Here is a 20,959-nt window from a genome sequence, read left to right as displayed (position 1 = left end):
ATGGAGGAATATTCTGAGAGCCTTGAGAGGCTGAGCCACTTGTCAGGGTCGGGCACCAGGAAGCAGGGCCTCTGAGTTTCCAAAATGCTTAGACGGCCTGTGACACATTCTCTTTAACAAGAAGTCCAAACTGTGCTGCCTCTCCGTCCCAGACCCCTCAGTCCCCGAGGAGCAGCTCCACACACGCACGTGCACACGCGCGTGCACACACACACCTGCAGGGGAGCCCACCCTCCACCCACCCGCAGGCGGCCATTCCCCAGGCTCCGGGGAGCAAATTACATCACAGGAAATCGCAGTGTGAGGGACGTCCCCAGTGGAGGGTTTGAGACAGAACACATGTGGCAGAGCGGCGGGTCAGGCCCAGCTGCTGCAGATGTCCGCCACAGCTGGAGGGCTGCCAGGCACCAGGCCCTGTGCGTCTCGTTGGGGGCAGGGCCTCGGCCGAGGGTCCGCAGAGCCATAGCCGCACAGGCCTTCCAGCCAGCATGGGCCCTGTTGCTTCTCCACTCGGGAGTGCCCCTCCAGGGCACGGGGGCTTCAAGGCAGAGTTTCCTCATCTGTACAATGGGGAGAAGATCAGCACCATGACCTTCAGTGAACGGAGCCCACGCAGGTAAGGGCCTCACGGTGCCCGGCTTGGAGGCGCAAGGAACGATGTCTATGACAACGGGAAACTCGGCCTCTGCCCTCAATGAGCTGACAGCCTGTGGAGGGGGGGCGAAACTGACATGCCTGAAGCTGCGGCCACTCAGTGCCTGGGGCCAGACAGGTGAGCCCCTACCTCTCTCAGCAGAGAGAAGGCGAACAAGTCAGTAAGGAAGATACCGGCCGACTCTGAGGAGCAGGTGTAGAGGAGGGAGCAGACAGGCGAAGGGGACAGAGGCTGCTGGGAGGCGTGATTCACACAGAATGGCCGGGCGTGCTCAGGGAGGGCCCCTCTGGAGAAGCCACAGCTGAGCTCAAGCTGAAGAGAGCGATAAAGCCAGACAGGTGAGGAGAAAGGGGACCCGACAGAAAGAAAAGTACAGGGGCCGGAGGCCAGAAGGACGGGCGGCAGTGTAGTCCCAGGGAAGGAAGTGACTGAAGAAGGAGAGGGGCCAGGAGGCCACGAAGGGCCCTGGGGGCCATTGGAAGGAATGCGGAATTTATTCTACCGGCGACAGGAAGCTACTAAGAGACGTGCGTGAAGGTGGGTCAGGCTCCGTCGTTTTGGAAAGCTCGCTCTGGCTAATGTGTGTGTGAGCGGGGGAGGTGCTGGGGGCACCCAGAGCGGGGCAGGGAGGCCAGGGAGAGGCTTCTGCTCTGCTCTCAGACAGAAGTGGTGGTGGTGGTGCTGTCCCCTCCCTTTCTTCGCCTGCCCCCCTCCTGTGAGGATGCCAAAGTTGCCCAGGCCTGACCCCTCAGGCAGGCTCTCAGCACCTGGGACTCCGCCCCCCCACCCCCATATGCTGACAAGACTAAAACTTTGTCCACAGGGGAGCTTCCTGGCAGGTGGGCTCATCCCCACATCGGGCAGGTGGGCTCTGGGCTGCAGCAGGGAGGCATTCCCACCCCATCCCACCTACTCAGGCTGCATGGCGCCCTGGGCCACCCCAGGCCCAGCTCAGTCTCCTAATCCGCAAATGTGTAGCCCTTTCCTGGTGACTGAGACAGAGGATCCCTAATTGTCAGCAGCTGATCTCAATTAAAATAGAAACGCCTCCCGTGATTTGCAGGTGGGAGCTGGAGTGGAGGGCGTGGGGATGTTTACACAGACGTGGAAGGATACTTCCAGAAATGGGTCCACAGGAGTGAAAGCAATTTATCTCGATGAGTTGGGCCAGTGGGTGATTTAATTAAGGCCAAAGCAGCCCTGGGCTTTGGCCCTCCCTGCCGGGCGTTGCTGGATGACGGTGCTGAGCGGCCCTTCTTTACTCCTCTCCAGGACACGAAGGTAGGAACGGAGCCTCGGAAAGTGCCGATGTTCCCACTGCTTACCAGCTCGGGTTCCAGGACTTCGTACCTAGACTGCATTCCAGGCATAGCGGGGAAGACGGGGACCCCTAGGATGCTGCCCTGGGGAGGGTCAAGCATGTATGTACGGTAAGCACCCTAGGGCTTTCCGCACGGCAACTGCGCAAGAGGGCACAGCCAGTCAGGGGCAGGGCTGGGACCCACACCCCAGTCAGTGTGACTGACACCGTGGCCTAGTGCTGGGGAGGACGCAAGACCCGAGTGCAGTCACGTGCGAAGTGCCTGGGTGAGGGCTGAGGGAGAAGACTATTCCTCGGGCCACAGGTGCGCCAGGCTGGGGATGCCTCGGGAAGGAGATAGTCCTTGAGATGGATCCTGGAGAATAATTAGGACTGTTAGCTCAAAATGGAGTTCACCAGCAGCCAACCCACCCCTTTGGCTACCAGGGCCCCTGGCAGATGCTGACAACAAAGACGCAAAGGAGAGGAAAGGGTACAGCACACCGAAGCCCAAGACAGGCTATGGCAGGGCACAGCTGACAGAGCTGGATGGCAGTCACGGAACCACTGCCCCATGGAGGAGGAAGCCGTGGTCTTACGTGGCCTGTCTGTCCTGCCCCTCAGAGCACAGCACAGGGCCAGGCAGAGACCTGGAGGGTCCTGTGCCCGGGGGGCGCAGGGGCTGCCTACCACCCCTCCTTCTCAGGAAAGAAGGGCGGGGGAGAGGCCGCCCACTCAAGGTGTGCAGGCCCAGCCACTCCGGGGCGCTGGAGACCAGAGGCGGAGGGTGTAAGCTCTGTGCAAACATCCTGCCTTCTCCCCAGGATATTTTCTGTAATAAAAGACCATGGAAATGTCAGCTAGTCTAAACAAATAGCCAGGTTTTACAGAGGATGAGCGGCCCGCTTTTTGAGGTGGCTTTGAAAAATTGTGTGCCAGGAAGGAAGCTCGGAATCCTTCCTGGTGGGGCAAGCATTTAGGGCCCAGAGAGGTAAGGCTTACAGGGTTCCTGGGGAGGAAGGGGCGGGTGGACCCTGGGCCTGGTGTGGGGCGACTGTCTCAGGTGGCCCTGAGGAACTGACGGGTCTCCCTCCTGAGGACCCTCAGGCAGGGCTGGCCTGTGCCCTGCGGGCAAGGGGATGGGGGAGGGGCTGACAGCAGACGACTCAGGCTCAGGGTCTCTCCCTTCCTCCCCTCCCCCTACAGGGGTCCACTTCCTGTAGCCCCATCTTCCCTCCGTCCATCTCTGTGTTAGGGAAGGCCCCCGGGGGTCTGATCCTGAGGGACCTCCCAAGGTGAGCTGGGCCTCACTGCATCCACTGGACAGGGGCACAGGGAGGCCCAGAATGGGGGAGGAAACTTAACACCAGAGCCTGAACATACTGGGGCCTTCGCCTGGTTGGGGTGCTGGGGGAGCCGCTAGAGCCTCAGCGCGCACAGCGTCCAGGGAGCTGGATCCGTTAGGGGCTGGGGGATCCCCGAGACCCTGCCGCACACAGCGGGCCCTAGGTGCCCACACTCCTTGAGGGGAAGGTCCAGCTGCAGCCACTCACAGGGCGGGGACGGACTGGGCCCAGGCTGTCACCACAGTCAAGGAAGGTTGTCAGGGTGCTGGGCCCATGTGGGTTCACATGACCCCTGTGCATTGTGTCCAGGCAAGAGCCACGTGCAGGGAGAGCCAGCAAGTCGGCAGTGGCTCAGGAGTGTGAGGCCGGCCGCTGGTGGGCAGGCTGGAGCTGCTCAGAGGGCCAGGAGGTCGTTTTCAGGGCAGTGAAGGTGGGCCACCTGGCCCTGTGGCCTCATTGCAGACACTCACACCTCCTGTCACTGATCCGGGAGGTTGAGCCCACCACAGGCAAGGCTGCCAAGGCTGAGCAGGTGGGCAAGGAGCCAGGACCAAAGCCAATGGTCAGCCCCCCGGCCAAGGCAAGGCCTCTGGGCCGGAGGCACGGGGAGAGGGGTGCAGACTCTAGAGCCCTGTGGGCTGGGCTAGAACCCCAGCTCTACTCCTGCGTGCCGGCAGGGGGACCTTGGACCAGTAAGTCACGGAGCCTCCCAGATCCCCATTCCTCATCTGTGGAGTGGGGAAGTAATTTCCACCGCACGTGCTATGAAGAGGAGACAGTAGGATAATTTGCTTGGTGCCAGGCACGGGGCAGGGCACTCAGTCAGTGGAGGTTCATTCCCCTCTCATGATGTCTCTGAAGTGGGTGCCAAGGCGGGTGCTTCTCATGACGGAGGACACCTTCCTTGGGCCTCTGGAAGAGACGGTCCTGTGCAGCAGGTGAAATTTTCCAAAAACGGCCACAAAAGTATTTCTAGTTCCACGCACTCTCTCAGAACCTTGCCACTTTCCGCCAAGAGGGAGTCTGTTTCCTCTCCCCTTGAACTCGAGGTGGGTGCTGAGCACGGGAGGCTGAGTGCCCACATCACCCGGTCCACCTCTGGTCAGATGAACCTGGGAGAGCCCTTGCCTGGTGCAGCCTGACTCAGGAGACAGGGCCCCAGTGACCGTTCTGTCCCTCTTAGCCCACGGCCCCAGGACCAGGCTAGACTTGGAGCCCAGAATTCCTTGATCCTCAGGAATACAACCCCACCTGTCATGAGCCAGAGGCCGGGCCACTCACCATTCAAACTCTGTCTCATTTAATCCACAAGAGAATCCCATGCGGTCAGCCCTGTTATTTTTCATGTGAGAAAATGGAGGCTCCAAGATCAGCTGAGTCCCTTGTCTAATGTGTCCCGAGTTGACCTTGGAAGAGGCGCACTAGAAAATGATGTAAAAGCCCCCACTCTAGATCACTTCCCGGTGCCCCTGTGCCAGCCGCTGCCCCATATTGCTGGGGTGAAGCAGCAGCTCTCAGCCACAGGCGCTCCCATCAATCAATATTTTTAATTACTTACATGATTGACTAATAAAATTCTCCACCGACTAATTGATTTTGTGATCAAGCGAGAGCCTCTGTTTTTATTAAAAGGTTACTTAGATGAATTTTTTTCCCCACTGAAATGGGAGGTTGTATTTCTTTTGGTCATTTTGGAAGAAGAAAAATGGGAGGGGCCAGGAACAGGAGAAGACCCAGAGGCCAAGATGATTACAAGCTCAAACCAAGAGACCCTGTGTTAAATTAATCAGCAGCCACTCACCTAGTTGTCCTGCCAAATACTCAGAGGCTCCAGCAGCGGGTCAGGCGCTGGCCAGAAGGACCCTCGGGCACACACTTTACCCAACCCAGGCTTAGCCAGAGCTGCTTCTATTGTTTTTAAAAGTAAACTGTAAACTTCCCTTTGCATTTTAATGAAAGTATTGGCTTTTCAGTTCTAAAAGTAACTCACTCTGTGTGCACAGTTTGGAAAAGACAGGCAGAACCAACAAAACAGCAAAGCAATGAGAGGGTTCTCAGCCTGGAGACTTGGCCTGAAAGGGCAGTTGATGGAGATGCTGTGAGAAGAACTGCAGGGCTGACTCCCACTTTTCCAGGGGTCCAAGGCCCCAAAGAAGCATCACCATAGAAATCACCCAGGTCCCAGTGTCCAGAGAAAGCTACTCATGGTTACCACGTCAGCGGGCTTTTGGTTTTGGTTTTCTGCTTTACCACATTGGTGTTTGACGGGTTTGGTGATGTCCTATGACTTGCACTGACCTTTAAAACTGTAAATGACTAAACTAAACATTTGTAAATGACTCGGTGTGGCCTGTCCTGTGGAGGAGCTATTGCCTGTGACCTGTCCCTATGGTACACACCAAGGTCACCTTTCCTGGGAGGTGCCAGGCATTGATGGGGCCAGGGGCATGGAATAGGCAGTTAGGGTGAGGGATAGTGGAGAGTTTGGTGAAGGAGGGGCAGGGAACAGAGAGTGGGCCTAGGCCCTGGGAGAAGGACACCACTCACGGGCCTGGGCAGCCCTTCCCTCTCCAGTCCTCAGACTCCTCACCCGGTGTGGCGATGCTTCTGCAAGGGGGCTCTCGGGCCTGGCCACTCCCAGTTCTCAACAGATCGGACTGCCGCACCAGCTCAGCTCTGGGCCACAGGCCTGCCTCTGCCTGTCATGTCCACGGTCATGGCCATCCCACTGTCCCTGATCTCACTCTGACCGCATCTCCTGTTAACTCCTACATACCCAGCAACCAGAACGGTGGATGGCACACGGTGGGCGCTCAGCGACTGTCTGACAGGTGAATGCTGAATAAATCCATGTTAACTATGAACACTCGTGATGGCTGCCAAACGGTCCTTCTGAGCCGGCCTTGGAGCTGGGAGACGATGACCTCCACGCCTGCCCTCTTAGGAAGGTCACGGCAGGTGAACAGAATGACAAGCGACGACACGCCTCTGCCTCGTGCCAGCCCGGTGTGCAGAGGCCACTCTTCCACCCTCGTGGACAGAGGCAGGAACAGCCAGAGAGGGGCCTAGGGACTCCCCAAGGCCGCACAGTCGGTCTGAAACGGGGATCTGGTTCTCTGCAGGGGACACTTCTCAGGATCACGCAGAAGTCCAGCCCCACTGAACCAAAGCCCAGGTGACCTGCCCTCACCTGGGTGTGAAGTCCCCAGACCCATGCGGGAGCCGTGGGGCTCTCACCAGCCCACCACCATGCCTATGGGATCCAGAACATCTCTGGAACCTAACTTACATTTAAATAAAGTAAAATTCATGTTTTTTTTCCTTATAAAAAAATAACATCTATTCAAAGTGGAGAACTGAGAAATTTAAAAAACATAAAGAAAAAAAGGTCAGTTGTCCTCCTGCCCTGAGTGCTAATGACATGTCAGAGATGCAACGGCCCATGAGGGAGCTGGTCACCCCTCTCTGGATCTCAGGACGTCTGAGGGATGTGCTCATATTCAGGCCTGTTGCGACCTCCACGTTGCTGGCTGCCCTTGATGCGGTGAGTCACTCCCTCCTGGAAGTGCTTTCCTCCCTGGCCGGGACCCACGGAGCAGCAGCGGGTGGTCATAGCAGAATCCCGGCCCACACAGATGGCCCTGGAGTCTCACCTCACCTGCCACCCACCCCCGCTGGTCCCCTGGCCGGCTCCAGCCTCTCATCCTGACGTGTGGACTCTGGAATGTCCCGGGAGCCTCCATTCTTGGTTGTCTTCTCTCTCCCTACTCCCTCCTCGGTGAGCTCATCCAGGCCGTGGCTTCATGCATCTGTGCACTGATGCCACCCACGAAGATCACTCTGACCCTCTGAAAGGCACCTCCAGGGTGACTTGTAGCAACTCCTGCTCCGTCCCTGGCACTCACGCCGCTCGGCCCAGGCCTCTCCTCCAGGGCAGCAGGTGGCAACCTCGTCCTTCCCAGTGCTCCATTCAAAAGCCTGGGGGCAAAGCCACCGTGACTCTGCTGTTGTCCCCCACCCTCCATCAGCAAACCCTCCCACCCCAGCCAGGGGTCCCACCCATACTGGCCCTCAACTAGACCACAACAATCGCTCCTGACTGGTCTCCCAAGACGCATGGCCCTCCTGGAGCCCCTGGAGCCCACCAAGCATGTTGCCTCAGTCCCCCAAAGCCGGGCCTGAGACAAGGACGTGGGGTGGGTAGTTGGTTTGGAAGGCGAGGGCAGGAGGCAGGAGTGAGAGAGAGGAGAGGGGTGGCCATCAGTGGGGGCTGCTGGGCTCCCCCTGAGAAGCTTTTCAGGATCATCCACGGAGAGGATGTGCGGCTGGAGCACTGACCGTCCCCACTCCCACAGCCACACCCCACTGCACAAGGGCTGCCATGACTTTATCTCCCCAGACCCCGGTCTGCCTTGGGAAGGCCCCAAGTTACTACTTTTCCTTTTGTAATAAACAAGTACAGTGATTCCACTCTTGCTGCTCAAATGTTCACCCACAAATTTAGCATCTGCTGATGACCCCTGTCTGAATCAATTATTATTACAATTGTTGCCAAATGATAATTTTTCTAAATTCCATCTACATTTATTAGCTGACGTTCTACTACAAAGACTAGCTTTTGCTTTTCTATTTACTTATTTAATCCCGTTATAGATGCATGGAGTTTTAATTCTAGTGGTTATAATTCATTACTGTAATTATTGATACTTACTTTAATGCTCAAAATGTCCTGATTGGGTCAGTGGGAGCCCCTTCAAGTTGTCTCCTGTGTCCCTTTGACACGTCCCCATCATAGTTTGATTACTTCCTTACTTTCTGTCACAGCAAGCTATCCTAAGCCCATTTTTAAGTTCCCTGTCCCAGCCCTGGAATCAGTCATTTCTCCGAGGAGCCTTGGTCCCTGGCTCCTTTTAGTGGAGACTGTATTTAGAAACCAAGGTTTGGGTACTGGATGTTGTGACTGGGGTGTTTGCAACATTTTTAAAGACTGAAAGTATCCAGGATTAGTGAGGCATGGGTGAGGAGCACGCTGGGAGAGTGACTAGAGAAGCAGTGAAGAAAGGCATTTGGCCCTACCTGTCATACCTGTCAGATGGTGATAGGCGTGCACATGGACACAGCCATGCCACTTGTAGGAGTCTCTTCAACCCAAACTAGAACACAAGCACACAAAAGCAACACGTCAGAAACAACCAGTGTCCATGGACACAAAGTTAACTAAGGAAATTGCAGTACTCCTTCCTAAAGAACACCCAGCATACATTGAAATCAATGAACCAAATTTAAGTCCATGAATTATTTTCAGAGAAGAAGCAACTTACAGAATGCCATGTATAGACTGATTTTTTAAAAAATTTAAGATCAGATGTGTGCATCTTACATAGGTGAGTCTGTTTGTGTAGGGAAAACTGAAAGGACACCCTCTAATCTCCTAGGCAATGCTATCCCTCTGAGTTGTGGGTGAAGGTTGTGGAAGTTGAAAACATGGGAGCAGAAAATTATACTTTTCATTTCACACACTTGTGAACTATCTGAAGGTTTTATAGCAGCCACGTATTACTTTCACAATAAAAAAAAAAGCTTTAGGTGATAACAGGTGAAGAAGAGACAGCCAGCTCCCCAGCTATAAGACTCTACAGTATTATTGAATACTCAAGTAGCTTTAAAAATAAAGAAGGGACTTCCCTGGTGACGCAGTGGTTAAGAATCCGCCTGCCAGTGCAGGGGACACGGGTTCGAGCCCTGGTCCGGGAAGATCCCACATGCTGCGGAGCAACTAAGCTTGTGCGCCACAACTACTGAGCCTGTGCTCTAGAGACCACAAGCCACAACTACTGAAGCCCCGGCGCCTAGAGCCCATGCTCCGCAACAAGAGAAGCCACCGCAATGTGAAGCCTGCGCACCACAACGAGGAGTAGCCCCCGCTTGCAGCAGCTAGAGAAAGCCCGCGCGCAGCAACGAAGACCCAACACAGCCAAAAATAGATAAGTAAATTTATTTTAAAAAATTTCTTAAATAAAGAAAATGATGTTCATCAGAAGTGAGGTCAATCAGCTTTGGAAACGGAAGAAGGAGGAGAAAATCTTGGCAGTGTTCGCTCATACATGCCCTGGAGCAGAGGAGAGGCCTTAGCCCAAGGTCTCGGTTCTCTGTGAAGTGGCCCCACAGGCTCCCCCAGCCTGAGGCTCTCAAACATTTTATTTTTTTAATTTTTTTAAAACTTTTTTTAAAAATAAATTATTTATTTATTTATTTTTGGCTGCGTTGGGTCTCGGTTGCTGTGCGCAGGCTTTCTCTAGTTGTGATGAGCGGGGACCACTCTTCATTGCGGTGCGCGGGCTTCGCATTGCAGTGGCTTCTCTTGTTGCGGAGCACGGGCTCTAGGCACGCGGGCCTCAGTAGTTGTGGCATGCCGGCTCAGTAGTTGTGGCTCGCGGGCTCTAGAGCGCAGGCTCAGTAGCTGTGGCGCACGGGCTTAGTTGCTTTGCGGCATGTGGGATCTTCCCGGACCAGGGCTCGAACCCACGTCCCCTGCATTGGCAGATGGATTCTTAACCACTGCGCCACCAGGGAAGTCCCTCTCAAACGTTTTAGATGGCACCTCCCCAGCTCTGATCCTGGCTCTCCACCCTCCTTTGGCAGGTAGCTGGCTTCCCCAGAGCAGTGCGTGGAGGGAGGGAATGAGGTGGCCGTGAAGCTCAGGACAAGACGCCTCGTCAGGGCTGTGCTGTTCTTCCCTGCCTCCTGATCGTAGAGATACATGGTGAGTACCATCTGTGATTGTGAGGATGGATTCTAGAGCCAGACTTTCTGCATTCACATCTTGGCTCACTGCTTACCAACTTGGGCAAGTTCCCTCAACCTCTCTGTGCCTTAGTTTTGACACCTGTAAAATGTTCCCCCTTGGGTTATTGGAAGATCAGATGAGCCAATATGCCAAGTGTTTAGGATAGTTGCTGGCATGTAATGAACACTCAAAAATGTTATTTGTATTATTATCATTCCTAGTGGTTACAGTGGACACACCCTTGTCTCAAAATGCGATGGGAATGCAGCTAGGGTTTCACTGTCACATGTGATACTGGCTGATAGCTACAGTGGTGTGCATTAGCCAGCAATGCTTGCAGCTGCAGAAATTCCAAACACAACAGCTTAAATTAATAAGGTTTCGTTTTACCTCAGTTTACAAGAGTCCTGCAAGTTGACAGCTGCTGGCCTGGGTTCAGCAGCTCAGCCATATCAGGGCCTGTCTCCGCAAGTGCTTTGCCTCTTTTTCATACATTCTGCCTCAGTGTTACAGTATGGCTGCCTCAACTCCTGACATCACATCCACCTGCAAGGCAGGAAGTAGGGAAATGGAGAGAAAACTGGAAATACCAGCCACATATGGCTCTTTTATCAAGAAAACAAACCTTCCCAGAATCCCCCAGCTGACTGCCAATCATATCTCTTTTACCAGAACTGTGATATTTGACCACACTTAGTTCAAGACAGGCTGGGAATATAGTTAGCTTTTCAGCCTCAGTAGCACAGATCACAAGGGAGAGGAGGTTGGGAACGACCTTGCAGAGCCTGCCATTCTTTTCTTTATCCCATGAAAGAAAAATCTGTGTGACCATGTTTAGTGAATCGGAAGTGGGTGGTGAGGTTCACCAAACATTTTCTCCTGCTCTTGGGGTCCATCTAAATAGAGGCCCACCCACTGTGAAACAAGAGGCAAATGTCCAGCTATGGGGACCAGCTGAGAGCTCACATTTTCTTGGGGACTTAGAATTTTCTTGGGGGCTGAGAGCCTTGCAGAGCAGGAGCCAGGGCTTCCAAAGCCCCCAGTTCCAACTTCCAAACCCAGGCACCTCTCTGCCAGAAATGACCATTGCTGCCAGCTCCAGGCCAGTGAAGGAGCCAGAAGCAGTCAGGTTTCTAGACCCAGCCCTTGGCAGCAAGGGCATCTCTACTCCTTTCCTCCTGGACTGGTAACCTGCTTTCCATCTTCTGGGCTATTGGGAGCACTGGGCAGGCCAGCCAGGGAGGAGGCGGCTCCCATGTGTGACCGCCACAGCTTCCTTTCATGTCCGCTGGGCAGGCCAGGCTGATGGTATCTAGTTCCTGAGACCATGCAGTGAACTCAGACCCCAGATACTGTTTCTTGATAACAGCTTCACCTTTTCCAACTCTTTTAACAAATATCAACTCCTGGCTGAAACCCAAACTCCTGGCTGAAGACCAACTCCTGGCTGAGACCTCCTTGCTGCTTCCCAGAAAAATCCTGGTCTGAGATGGCCAGGGGAGGAGAAGCAGGCTGGGCGCCCAGGACTCCCTGCGTGCCCTGGGCAACTCAATGCCTTCTCTGGGCCCCAGTTCTGCAAAGCAAAGGGGGTGCACCAGGTGCTTCCTGGGGTTGCTCTCCTCTGCACACCTTCTGCAGGTTCCCCTGGCTCACACATCATGGCACCTGGGCTCTGCCCCAGTGCCAGGTGCTGGCTCTGTGGCCAGGCACGGACCACCTTCAGCAGGAGGGCCAAGGCCACAGTCCCAGGCCTCAGCGGAAAGGCAGTTCGATATTTCTGAGTTTGTGGGAAGTGCACTTTGAACACATTTGCATCAATGGAGGAAGTAATATCTCTCCCAAGAGGCCAGAAAAGAAGGAAAATTCCATTTGTCAAGACATCGAGCCCTCGGGTCCTGCTCTTACTACCTGCTTTCTTGGCCATGGAGAGGCACCAAATCCTCCTAGGCCCAGATGAAGAGGAAGGGAAACAGATGCTGTAGCAAACAAGCGGTTTTTCCTCAATTCAGTGGCAAGTTTGTACTCTCATAGTGATTTTGGCCCCCAGGCAGAGCAATACTTTGACTCTCCAGGGCACTCTCCCCACCTGCTGGTGCCACCTTGGTCACTCTCCCAGAACTACACAGAGTCACTGCCCCCCAAGGGCTCCTGCTCACACAGCCTGTGAGGTGGTGTTCTCAGTCACTCCATTTGCCAGATGAAGAAACCGAGGCTTAGGAAGGCCAGCCCCACAGCGGGCACCTGGACCTGGGCCTGGTCTTGCAGCCCAGCATGCTCGGACCCCAGACTGCACCCTCAGCTCAGGCCCCCAGAGTCTCTGTCCAGTCCCCAGCACCTTAGATCTCACTCAAATGTGTCTTAGGTTGGCTGTAAAGCTTAGGAGCACTTTTTTTCCCCCCGTTTCTCACAAACCACATGAGACAAGGCTGTAGATGCAATATGAGATTAAAGGCTGAACCTCATCCAGGTCAGGAAATTCCGAGGGCAGTCGCCCAGCTCGGCTCCAGCTCGCTCTGTCACCCCCAGGGTCACTTGTCTGCCGCGGGAAGTCAGGGGCCGGGCGTGTGCTGCAGGGGCACCTGCGTCCTCCGGAACTTCCTGAGGACCAGACGCTCTGATTTCCCGACTGGCTCCCAGGGACGTTTCTCTCTCCCTCTCTCAGGCCTGGTTCCAGCCGCCTCCCTCCCTGCTGCGTCCTGGGTGTTTCCCTCTCCAGCTCGATCATTCCCATCAGGTCCGAATATACTGTTATTTGCCCATCTTTCAGACATCCCTCTGTTGGACTCAGACCGTCAGGTTGCTAGGTCAGCACTCAGCCTCGCCTTGTGGTCACTCAGCGCTCCGGTCCCGCTGCCCAACCCTGTGCTCGGCTGCGTTGCAGGCTCTCTGCCCTGGCCTCCCCACCCTTCGGTCCTCTCCTCCCCTCTCCCCACACTCACTCCTGTCCCGTGGCTACAAACACTCTACACGCTGCCTGGCCTAACCGCCTCCTCAGCCCTCCGCCTCAAGGTCGGACAGGCGTCTAGGGCCTGTGAACCCCGACCTCCAGGTCTCCCCAAACCTGCCCGCCACCACCTGCCTTTAGATGCAGGAACTTCTCCCTCACACCCCACGTCTAATCCTGCGGTCACCTTTCAAGTAAACCCAGGATCTGACACCTCTGGCCATCTCCCTGCTGCTGCCCCCCACCTTCCCTAACACTTATCACCTGCCTGTTAAAATGTGCATCTGCTCAAAGTCTTAAAGGCTCCCTTTCCCCAAGTTCAGAGTTGAAGGTCAAATGCTAGCGTGACATCCCTCCACCCTCTCTGCCTTGCCCCTGCCTCTCGCCCCTCTCACTCTATTCCAGCTACCTTTGTCTCCTGAGTTCCCACCAACTCCTGTCCCGGAATCTAACTCTGCCCCTGGGATCCTGGGGCTCAGTCTCTCCCTTCTTCAAGTCTTCTCAAATAACTCCTCCCCTCCCACTCTATTTTAAACTACACCCCCTACCCTGGCACTCTCTACTCCTCTTTGTATGAGTTAGCTACTGCTGAGTGACAAATTAGCCCAAAATGTAGAGGCTTAAGACAACATTTGTACATTTATCTCGCAGGTTCTATGGGTCAGGAATCTGGGTGTGGCTTAGCTGTTCCCCTGGGTCTCTCATAACTTCGGTCAAAGTGTTGGCTAGGCTGTGGTCCTCTCAGGGCTGGATCTGCGTCAGGCTGTCTCACGTGGCTGTGGGCAGAAATAAGCTCCTCTTGGGCTGCCCTCAGTCCCTTGCACATGGGCCCACCTGGTGCTGCTCGAAACATCAAAGTGAGCAAGGAGGAATGGGAGGGCATGCCAATAAGACAGACTCACGGTCATTTGTAACCTAGTCTTGGAAGTGCCAGCCCATCACTCTGCCTTTCCTATTCATTAAAAGCAAGTTCCATGTCCAGCCCACACTCAGAGGGAGGGGATTGCACAAGAGTGTGAGCACCTGGAGGTGTGACCGCCTGAAGCCACTTCTGAAACTGGCGACCACACTGTTCCTGCTGGTTTTCTCATAGTATTTCTTCCCATCCGACTTACCATTCCGTTCACTGTCTGTCTCCTCAAGTGAAAATGCAAGCTCTCTGAGGTCAGGGCTTTTCTATGTTGTTGCAGGCTGTATCCTCACCACCTACACCATCACAGCACATAGCCAGCACTAAATAGATGCTTGTTGGGTTGGTGCTGGTGAACTTCAAGAAGTTCTTTACAATGCAGGAAAACAGCCACCCTCAGTGACTGTCCTTTTATTTTCCTGTGTTACAACGTGATCCAGTGACAGGCACTGAAGGTTGATTTCTGTAAGAGTAAAAGAGGCTGGGGTGTGAGACCCCAGCACTGGAGCCATCCTAGTTACCATGCCCACGGTCAAGAAATCATAGACCTCACGCCCTCTCTGAGACTCAGCCTCACCCTTGTGAAATGACACTCGGTCCCTGAGCCAGATCTCGGAGTCTCAAGGGCTCTATAAGGGAGTGGTGCTAATTTCATTCTTTTAAATACATGTTTTCAAATATTTTAAAAATCATAATTTGTTAAAAATACTCTTGGGGGACAGTTTAGCACTATCACCCAAAGCTTTAAACGCACATACTCCTTGACCCAGCAAGTCCAGAGCCTGGAATTATGGATTTTTCACTATATTCACACATGAATGTAAAGATAGGTATAGAAAGATGTGCAATGCAACTTTGTTTATTATAGCAAAAGAATAAAAACGCTCAGTGTCCTCAAGTAGGGGGCCAGTTAATTAAACTTGGGCGCATCCACATAATGGAATAGCACACAGCTATTGGGAAGACCCAGGGAAGCCACATGTCCTGATGTGGGTGAATCATCATCTCAGTTATTTAATCAGCAGCTATTTCTTTAGCCTCTACTATGTTCCAAGCATTGTTCTAGGCACCAGGGACACAGAAGAGCCAACTCCCTGTTCTTGGAAGCTTACATTATAGTGTAAAACCACACACACACACACGTGCAAATGAGCATGCGAACAAATACAACAATGCAAATATAACAGGGTTCTAAGGAAAGTGAAGTGGAGCAGGGAGAGCATGGGAGTACTGCTCATAGAGCGTAGCCACTGAGGAACATCTGAGCAGACATCTGGGCAAAGTAGGGAGAGGTCAAGGGCATGTGGGACTAGCACCTCCCAGACAGAGGAGACAGCCAGTGCAGAGGCCCGAGTACCAGCAGGCATGCTGTATTTAAGGACAAGCACAGCAGGCTGGAGGAGGCCAAGTGGAGTGAGGAGGAGGGGGAGCGGGAGGGGGAGGAGGCTGAGGCCAGGCAGATGGGGTGAGCTGAGGTGGGGAAGCACCCACCCATCTGAGCAGGCTCTGGACCACTCATCTTGTAGGCTGCAGACTCAGGGGCAGGCAAACTGGTGCAGCTGCTGAGATATCGCCCCAGCTGGGGTGGGGCCTCAGCTGCCTCCTCCATGTGATGGGCCTTGTTTTTTTCCCAGCATCACTCTGGGGCTGTGAGGAGGACAGAAGGCGTTGAGGACAAAGGTGGGAGCCCCACAGGAGGCCACTGCAACGGCCTGGAGAGGACAGCAGCTTGGACCAAGGTGGCCATGACCAACACAGGTGGGTGAGATTCTGAATATGCTCTGGAGAACCAACAGAACATGCTACTGGATCAGATTCAAGGTATAAAAGACAGAAGGGAATCACTCGTTAACTCTTTGGTCTCTGTCCTGAGAAACTGAGTGAATATGGCACCTTTTACTAAGACGGGAAAAACTGAAAGAGAAGCAAGATTTGGGGGTGGGAAAAGCGGAAATTAAGAGTTTGTTTTGGGGAATTCCCTGGCGGTCCAGTGGTTAGGACTCCGCGTTTTCACTGATGAGGACCCGGGTTCAATCCCCGGTCGGGGAACTAAGATCCCGCAAGCTGTGCGGTGTGGCCAAAAAAAAAAAAAAGTTTGTTTTTGATGCATTAAACCTGAGTTGCCCACTGGAGGCCATGGAGGGCAGGCAGCTCAGTAAGTGGACTTCAAGGGGGAGGAGGGGCTGAGGGAGCAGAGCCGGGTTGGAGGGGAGCGTTGGGGGCGGGGTGGGCTGGGTTCAAAGCCGGGCCTGGATGAGGTCGGTCATCCAGGAGCTAGTGTGGGGTAAGCTGACGGCCCAGGATGGGCATCCTTTGTGAACACATCCATGTTTAGCAATGGAGCCGAGGAAGGCACACGGATGAGGAAGAGGAGGGGCTATGTCCGGGAAGCCAAGTGAGGAGAGGTCCGGGGTGGGTGTGGGGCGGCCGGCAGGCAGATGGGCACGTCCAGGGCTGCCGGGCTCTGAGTGCATGTGGACAGCGGAGGGTCACCACGGGCCCAGTGCGGTGGAGGCCTTCAGCCTTCAGGCTTAGACAAGGCTGGAGTCAGTGCTTCTGGCTGAGCCCTTTGACATATATTGCTGCAAGGTGGGTGTCACCTGTGCGCCAGGTGAGGAAGGAGGCTTCAGGTGAGCCGGTGAACACTGGCCCACACCAGGCAGTGGAAGAGCAGGGCGTGGGCCTGGGTCCTTGTGTGCAACAGCTGTCCCTGCACCCTGGCCAGCTCCCCCCTCGTGTTGGGGTCCAGGGGGGCCTGGCTCAGGGCGTTCTGTCACTCACAAAAGTGTCACAGGTATAGAGTGCAAGCTTGATGAGGCTGCAGCCCTGCCCCACCCAAATACCCTGGCTGGGAGGAGCCGACCACCCAGGGTCCCCCTGAGGCAGGTGGGAAGAGGCAGCCCGGGCGGGGGCCACACGTCCCTCCCGTGTGCCCTTGATCAGAGCGTCTGCCCTGGCAGCATCACCTCATGCTGGCTGTGTCGTTACTGATGGAATCACAGCTTGCCAGACGAAGCAACAAGATTCATAAAACGCCCCAGGCATGACAAATCCTCCCTTTGAGTGGGTCATTTGCTGAAGGAGATTCCACCGGTGACTCATTCCATAGATTGGAGAGTCCTGGCCTCACAGACGGCCAAAGCTGAGGAGCCTTGAGAGAGGATTACGGCTGGTCTTTGTGCTGATGGGCCCACGGGGCCAAAGGGGAACACAGGTGTGGCCTGTGGAGTATTGACTCAGACTCACTTCAGCGGCAGTAGGGAGGCATTTTTTGCACTGTGTCCCTAACTCCTGATGGTGAATCATATTGGGAACCTGCCCCCTTGACCCAGACTCCCTGGTGTGACCTCTGGGCCATGATGTGGCAGCCTACATTTTCCCCAAATGACCACAGCAATATTTCTGCCCTACATGCTGTTCCAGAATCTTGCCATCCACCCCACCGCCCCCATTCAGATTCTGTTTCCCCTCTCCTTGAAACTGCGCAGGGCTTCATGGCTGCCGTGATGAAGAGAACATGGCAGAGGGATGCAGGGTGACTTCTGAGGCTAGGACGCAGAAGGTGATGTGACTTTGACCACCATGTTGTAAGGAAGCCCTGCTCCTACAGGGCTGTATGTCTGTGTCCTGGTGGACGGTTCCAGTGAAGGCAGAGGGTCTGGGCTGGCAGCCAGCACCAACCACAGTCACATGAGGGAGAACCTTGGGTGGTTCCAGCCCCGCCTGCAAGCCACCCTAAGCTAAGTGGAGTGGAGCAGAGACAAGCTACCCCAGCTGAGCACTACCTATGTTACAGACTCATAAGCAAAAGAAATAATGGTGTTGTTTTAAGACAGTTTGGGGATGGTTTGTTATTCAGCAATAGACTGAACAATAGACGTGAGAACAGTGCCCTAGGTGATCCCTAGGTGATCCCTCGCCTTCCCTGAATTTCTCTGTCCCAGGGATGCAGCACTCGCTCTGTGGATGACCTACTGAGGATGTGTGCGGACCCAGGGCTCCTCGTCCTGGGAAGCTTTAATTGGTTTGGGTCTGTGAGAGCCACTCAAGGGGGTCTGCCATGCATGGGAGGGGAAGTGAATCATGCCTGGAAGCTTTGCCTGGGGGTTTCTATGGGAAATGTTTTCATGGTAGCAAAATGTTAAGTATTAGCCTTCAGAATGAGATATTTGATCATTTTCCCAAAGGTTGTGAGGTCTCTGAATCCCTCCTGTGATCTTACAGCAAGCTGAGCTCTGGCCTGCGGAGAAATTGCTTTTTTTTAAGCCTCCACTGAAAACCACCAGTGGCAGGGCTGCTGTGACAGCAAAAGCACACTGAGCAGGGTGGGTCAATGGGGCATCAAACAACACGCTGAAATTCTCTGGAATAAGTTTCACCAAGTGGGGGTCTGTGATTTTGTTTAAAATACATATTGTGTGATTACGCCTACACCAGTAATGCCCGTGAAGTCCTTTTCATTAGAACAACACTGACCTGTTACTACGTGAAAGGACAAGCAAGCACTCAGTAGCCCATTCCTTCCATCTCTTTGGCTGGCTGGAGGTGCCCTAGATGGGTCACCATGGGGTTTTGGATCCAAGGTCTCTGCCATTAGTGGGTACAGAAAACATCACCAAGACAGCAGGAGATGTGGGCTATGGCTCTCTTGTCCACTCCATGCCTCCAAAAGCCCACATCTCCAGCAATTCTCTGACCTCCATCCCAGCAACATCAGAGCCAACATCCCAAAAGGGCCTTGGCACCTAGAATGCACCAGGCACTATCAGTTTCCCGTGACTGCGTGGCTTGAACAATAGAAGTTTATTATCTCACAGTTCTGGAGGCCAGAAGTCTGAAATGAGGGTTGGTTCCTCTGAGGACCGTGATAGAAGGATCTGTCCGAGGCCTCTCTCCTCAGCTTGTGTCTCTTCACCTCAACTTCCCTCTGTGCATGTTTCTGTCCAAATTTCCCCTGTTTATAAGGACACCAGTTATATTTGATTGAGGCCCACTGCAGTGACCTCATTTTAACTTGATTACATCTGTAAAGACCCTATCTCCAAATCAGTGTGACCTCAGGTCACATTCTGAGGTACAGAGAGTTAAGGACTCCAACATATGGATTTGGGGGGATGCAATTCAACTCCTAATACAATGAAAAGAATAATATTAGGGTTTATGTTTGTCTCAGTAGGATTCAGGATGACTGCACGGTAGCCCAGACCAGCATCATGGGCGATTCAGTGGGCAGAGGGGAGAGGGCACTGCCCTGGGGCCAGGAGGCCTGCTTTACTCTGTGGCCTTGGCCCATCTCTCTGGGGCCTCAGTTTCCCCATCTGTATGATGAGGCTTAGATTGAGTGGTCCCTTTGGGCCTTTCCATCCCCGAGATTGCTCGAGGTCACTAGTCCCTGGCTTTGCACCACATAAGGCATGGAGGCCTGCCCCGGGTCCACCCACTGTGAGGGTGAGCAGAAGTGTGGCGATCACCCAGGGCACCCTGCCAGGCTGCTCAGGGTGGGGCACACAAAGGAGACACCAGTAGGCCTCCCTGGGAAGGGCCAGGCTCTTGTGTCATCAAAAACAAGGGACCAAAATTTCCCTTCCCCCCAAAGTTTCCTCACTACTAGCGCTACAGGAGTTTTCCTTGGGGGCTGTACGGTCAGAGTCCAGCAGCAGACAACGACACATCTGAAGAGCAATGACTAGTGTTTCACGTAAGAGCAGAGGGCAGGGCAGGACGTGATGAGAGGCTGGCACAGTGGGGAGCTGGTGCCCCACCCCGGACAGCTGCCGGAACTCCAGAGTAGACAGTGTGGCTGCGGGACAGTCGGGGCTTGGCAGGGAGGGGCTGTGGGGTCCACACTTTGTCCTCCTTGCATCAGCCTCCTCTGGGGTCTCCACATCGAGGGCCATGACAGGGTATTCCTCTGCCCCGCCCCCCAGGAGCAGGTCCAAGCAGGATGGAGAGCAGGGAGCCAGCTGGGGGCAACCTGGCTGGCCCTGACACTGGCTTGCCCACCCCCAACCCGGGTGTGGCTGGTGCATCATGGCGCAAAGCTGAGCAAGCACGGCCCTCACCATGGAGGAGCGAGGATAAGTCGCCGCTCGCCTGGCACAGCAGGAAGGCCAGCCCTGCAGCTGTGGTGAGGCCCATCTGCTTCTGGGCATGAGCCCCAGCTTGAAGCTCCCTGCAGAGAAGCACCCCGGGGCCTGACCGGCAAGGGCTTAGACTTAAAGCTCCTCGATTGAAACAGCAGATCCTAAGTTTGGGATGGTGAGAATAAACAGTCGCTTAGGCAAGTTCCACCCTAAACCAAGAGTTTGGAGCGGTAATTCTTGCAGAGCAAAGATGGGTGAGTGATTGATTACCGTCAGGAGGTTCACCTAAGCCCAGCTCTCAGTGGGGGTCCCACTGCTCTGGTCTCCGGCAGCACCTGGCCCAGCCTGCCCTGCCCTCTTCTCCCCCGGCCGCCTCCTGTACCCCCAGAGGAGTCGGGCGCTGGGGTGAGGCCTCGTGAGATGGTGCCATGACCCAGACTTCGAGAAACCCATCAGCCGCAGGCCTGGGGCTCACCAGGGAGGTAGAGGAAGGGGAAGAAAGAGTGGATGGCTCTGATGGGCCCTGCTCCCAGCAGCCTCCAGGGCAGCCCTAGGCACTCCCCCCCCCCGGCTCCCTTCCCCAGACCCATGGGTAGGCACGGCTGGGTGGCCCCATTTTTCATCCCTATCGATTATGCCGGCAGAAGCCTGTAGCACAGAATGTAAATCATCGTCCCTGGGGTATTTAACCCAGGGAGGGTTAGTTGGAGGTGGCATCCCTTATAAGTCCCGCATCTGATGTTTTTATATTAATTCCTATAGTGGCCAGATTAATTTTTATTCCACTGACTGTTATCTCTTCTTCATTGACTAGGAGACATTTCTGAGCAGTGCATATCTCATGGAGTATCAGTCATTTAGTGGGGTGCTTCCTCTGGCTGCAAGGTTTTCATTAATGAAAAAGGAATGAAAATTCCTTTGCTCCAAAGACTCA

At 54.4% G+C, this 20,959-nt stretch overlaps 1 long non-coding RNA gene across 3 annotated transcripts in view; it reads left to right on the top strand.

Moving 5' to 3' along the window:
• The first annotated feature begins 212 nt into the window (after positions 1 to 212).
• The window catches only part of LOC309643160, a 29,886-nt gene continuing 9,139 nt past the window's right edge, over positions 213 to 20,959 (top strand). The window contains exons 1-4 of one of the 3 annotated variants that reach the window (XR_014253592.1): positions 213 to 1,192; positions 1,928 to 2,085; positions 9,944 to 10,064; positions 15,577 to 16,118. This is a non-coding gene — a long non-coding RNA (uncharacterized lncRNA). Of the gene's footprint in view, positions 2,086 to 9,943; positions 10,065 to 15,576; positions 16,119 to 20,959 lie in introns of those variants that run through there. The other 2 variants (XR_014253591.1, XR_014253593.1) reach the window with 2 other exon arrangements.

This window comes from Balaenoptera physalus (genome assembly GCF_965194825.1).
Source record: "Balaenoptera physalus genome assembly, chromosome: 14".
Lineage (NCBI taxonomy): Eukaryota > Metazoa > Chordata > Mammalia > Artiodactyla > Balaenopteridae > Balaenoptera > Balaenoptera physalus.
This window is presented reverse-complemented; position numbering and strand designations above follow the sequence as displayed.